The sequence below is a fragment of the Melozone crissalis genome, unplaced genomic scaffold, assembly GCF_028551555.1.
Source record: "Melozone crissalis strain CALT ecotype California unplaced genomic scaffold, PUWL_Pcris_2 ptg000066l_1, whole genome shotgun sequence".
NCBI lineage: Eukaryota > Metazoa > Chordata > Aves > Passeriformes > Passerellidae > Melozone > Melozone crissalis.
In genome coordinates, this window is record NW_026535844.1 from 2,947,591 (window position 1) to 2,952,018 (window position 4,428).

General features: G+C 53.0%; 1 pseudogene; it reads right to left on the reverse strand.

Annotated features, from left to right (window-relative positions):
* LOC128945471 (zinc finger protein 850-like) overlaps positions 1–4,428 on the reverse strand; it is a 315,097-nt pseudogene that overhangs the window by 69,683 nt on the left and 240,986 nt on the right.

A 4,428-nucleotide genomic window follows, 5' to 3' on the forward strand; every position in this document is an offset into this window, starting at 1 on the left:
ATGTAGCACATCAGAGGAGAAACAGCATTCGTTTAACCCATGGTCTGCCAGGGAGCCACAAAACCGTGTCCCATTCCCATCCTTTTCACGTTTGGACCAATACATGAGCTGCTTTTTTGTTTCCCTTGTTGTTGTTTTTTTTTTTTTCAACACTTTTCCTTTGTCATCTATTTGCCAACAGCAGTTTGAGTCATTTAATTTTCCACCAACTCCTCTTTTTTCTGCTAACAGATGATCTGATCCCATCCCATGGTTAAGTGTTGTGTTCCTCATGTCAGTGTGTTGGTCAGCAGGAAGGTCAGGAGCTGGAGCTGTCTGGTTGGTTATTATTGCGAGGACAGTTTGTAATCTAATGATGCCATTGAAATGAGAAATGGGTTCTGTGGCTCCTGATATGAATTGGTTCGGGTTCCCAGGGGCTGGTCCATGGTGTTGTAGGATTTGTTCTGGTGGCCGTTCATCTTTTCCCTATTTTTGGCCGCTCTCTCCAGCCAGGGCTGCATCAATTCTCTGCTCTTCTCTAAATAAATCATCAAATACTTGAATTCCCAACTGATTTCCCTGAATTTTTGGTAGCAAAAAATCCCCAGTGCTCTAATACACCCTATATGACACCGACAATGACAGCACATGTTGGAGAGGGCAGGGGGATGATTCCCCCCATTTATTTATAGTGAAGTTTTCCCAACATTCTTCATGTGCTGTTTCCCTTTGCAGCTTCACCCGTTTCTGTTGCAGGGTCAGATATCCTCCCCCTGGGATCTGCCTTGAGCTGTGCAAATTCCATCAGTGCCAGCAGGCAGAGCTTGGGGTGAGGGGCAGAGGGAATCAACCCAATTCCTGCCCCAGGCAAGAGACCCAGGTGCATTGTCCACCCTTTGCCCAGCAGTGTTCATTTGCATTTCTGAAGCTCCTGTGGAGGCTGCCTGGAATGGAGCTTCTCTTCCAGGGCAGTCATCTGGTGAGTCACATGTGGCCCCCCCCCCCCCCGGGGTCTGCTTTTTTTAATAAAAGTATTAACTATTTACAAGTTACAAGTATTATGAGTTAAAAGTACTAGGTTAAAGCTCTTTGACTTTGCAAAATGTGATATAAAGGCAAACATGGAAAAACCCCCACCAAATATTAATTTTCGCACTTCTATCACAAACCTATCTGACAATATAAAGTGGGAATATTATGAAAAATTTTTCTCATGTTGTAATTTTGTCACTGAAACTGCAGGGAAAACAAAAACTCTCCAAGAATCTCTTTAGTGTTAGAGAGTCAAGGCATTCCTTGGTTCTGGCCAGGATGTGCAACAGAAATAATTTCTTTCACAAATAGCCCGGCTGTGCAGAGAAAATCATTCCATGCCATGTGAGTTTTACTCGATTTTTCCTAAACTTTATGTAGTCTGAACCAATCCAAATCCACTGCTTTAATGTTCATTGCTTCCAAGTTGTGTAAGTTTTTAATATTTGGTTTCCTGTTGGACCCGGATTTCTTCCCCTCCGATGTGAATTCAGTCTCCACACTCCTGGATTTCCTTCTCAGCCTTTTCCAGCCCAGGTGTCTCCAGCTCTGCCGGGGCAGTGTCTGGGGTAGCTGTTGGTTGCTGTTTGCTGCTGGGCAATGTTGATGTTTTGTTGCTGGTCATTATCTCTGCGCATGTCTTTTGGGCTATTCCCAGTCTGTTCAGATGTTAAACTCATCTCCATTGAGCGGTGTAACACCCCTTAAATAAAACCTTTAAAATTCCTTTCCCCAAGGCAAAGAAAACCAAGCCTGAGCAGAGAAAGAAGATTTAAAAGGAACAAACTCGGTACATTTTGCAGCAGTGCTATGGCAGGCAGCCCAGAGTGTGGGTGTCAGTGAGCCCCAGAGTGGAATTGTGCCGTGGTGTTCCCCAGCAGCTGTGGCAGTGCAGGCCCAGCCAGCGCTGAAGCTGCAGCAGTGGCAGAAAGGCTTGGCCCCAGTGGCTGGAGATGGCAGAGGAGGGTGGCCAGGATTGCAGAGGATTCCAGGCGAGGATCTGTGGGCAGGCGCAGGGGCTTGGCCCGCTGTGGAGCCCTGGCTGCTGCTGCGTTGCCTTCAGGGCAGGCTCAGGGGCGGCCTCCCATCCTCCTGCTGCAGGCGGGAAGTGCAAATCTGCGGGGCTTCAGAGCCCTTGAGGCCAGGCTGAGGGGTCCCCCCGTGTTGAGCTGTGCTGGCGGCTGTTTGTGGCCTCAGGGACACTTGGCATGGGCCCCTTGGCCACCAGTGGTGCTGCTTTGCACTCCTTAGGCAGGAGCCGATGTCCTGGCTGGGTGTTGGCAGCAGCAAAGTGCCAGGGCAGGCTCTGTGCCAGCCCAGCTTGCTGTGGGAGAATGTGCCTTGATATCTGCTCCAGTGGTTGCTAAAGCAGTGAGAGTTGCTTTTGCCCCCCTGTTAGGTGCCATGGTGTCAGCAGAAGATGTTGAACCCTTCCTGCTCAGGGCATTTCAGTGCCAGGCTCTCACAAGCACCCACAGCTGCGCGGGTTGAGCTGAGCATGGGGCGGTGACCTGCGCTGTGTCTGATTGCCCTTCCTTCCCTGCCCTGGAACAGGGTGTTACTTTTAGACACCACTTGTCCTGGTTGCTTCAGAGTGCTTTGGAGAGACTCCATATCTAATTTTCCCTCTTTCCCTGGGGCTGCCCACACTTCTGGATTCACTTCAGCGTAGGCCTGGCCAGACATTTGACGCAGAGGTACAACAGAACTGGCCTCTGTATCCCTTTTTATAATATTAATTTGTGTTATGAGTTTATCGATTAAATCCCTTCCCAGTGAATCGTGATAACAATTAGGAGCAAATAAAAATTCATGCATTACAAACTCATCTCCTAGATCTACTAACAGTGATTGAATAAAACCATACATGTTTCCCACTTATCTCCTCACTAATCAAACATATTTTTAGCATTTTCCCCCCTTCGGTCTAAGATTCAGAGTGGATTGAGAGGCCCCTGCGTCCATCAGAAAATGCCTCCTCTCAATGCAGACCCACGCTGAATGTTGTCAAGGGCTGCAGTGTGGAGGGTCCCTGGTGTGATGGGAGCTGTGACAGCCCTGCCAATCCATGTCCATCAAGGGGTCGACTTGCTGGTCCTGAGGGTGCTGCTGTCTGTGCTTGCAGTGTCCTTGTGCCGTGCAGCTGGAGCCCTGGTTCCTTGCCAGGGGCTGTTTGGATGGGCTCTCCCCTGCCGAGGAGGGCAATGCCTCTGCCAGGTGCTTGTGGCCGAGCCGTGCCCTGGGTGCTGGGGCCCTCTTGGGCCCTGGGGTTGATCCCTCAGGGGCTGTAGGAACTGTGCCCTGGCCTTTGCCTTCAGCTTGGCCTTTTGCTGCTCCCTTCTTGCACTCACCTGCTGTGCCTTTGTGCCCAAGTGCTGCAGGGCCTTCTTGTGCCCCTCCTGCAGCCCCCTCAGTGCCTGTGGGTGCTCATCCTCTGACAGCTGCTGAAATTTATGGAAAATCATTTGTATCTCCAGTAACCCTAATAAAATCCTTAAAAGATAATCTCCATGCTAAAATGTACATTCCACATTTCCCAGGTGTTCCTTGCTCCTCCTCCCTGTGCTCAGGGTGCCCTCCCCAGCCCGTAGCCCAGAGCCGCTCCCTGTCCTGCCGCAGTGTCCAAAGGCGCCCCCGGCGGGCAGGGCCGGCAGCTCCGAGGGGCCGGGCAGCGGCCGGGGCGTCCCGCAGCCTCCTGGGGGCCGGGGGCCGCTGCCGGCCCTGCCCGGGCTGGTGGAGTCAGGCAGCGCCCGGCGCTGAGCCCCGGCTGCCCCACAGCCCCGGCCCGGCCCCGCAGCTCCCCACAGGCCCCCAGCCCGTGCTCCCGGTGCCGCAGCTCTGCGCCCGGTGCTGCCGCTGCCCCCCACAGAGAAACCCCCTGAAACCCTGACCTCCTTGTTTTCCTCTCCTGGAAACCGGGGATACAAAAGATCTGGATCAGCTGACAAGTTTTGAGGCTACGACCCTGCTGATAAACATCCCAATCCTCAGTATTTTTCTCCTCCTCCTCTTTTCCATCATCCTTTTCCTTCCCACATAGATTCCTCCTGCAGCTTCTTGCCTTAACCATATTGCTTCACACTCCCCTTTACGCAATCCCTTTGCAGCACACCAACACCATCCATGCCCTGTTGTCCAAATGCGAGGGGAATTTGGGGAGGTGGGAGTGGGGCAGCGCCAAGGCCGGGCCCCCTCGCTCTGTCCCGGCGGGAGCGGCTGCAGTGGGGACCGAGTGCGGGCGGGAGCGGCCGAGAGCCCAGCGCTGCCCCAGCCCGACCTGCCCCAGCTCCATCCCTGCCCCTGCCATGGGATGCTGTGGGTTTGGGGGGAAGAGAGAGCCGGCAGTGGGTGCTGGGCCTGGGGCAGGAGGAGAAGGGAAGGAGAAGCAGAGTTGAGGAACAAAAGGGTCAAACG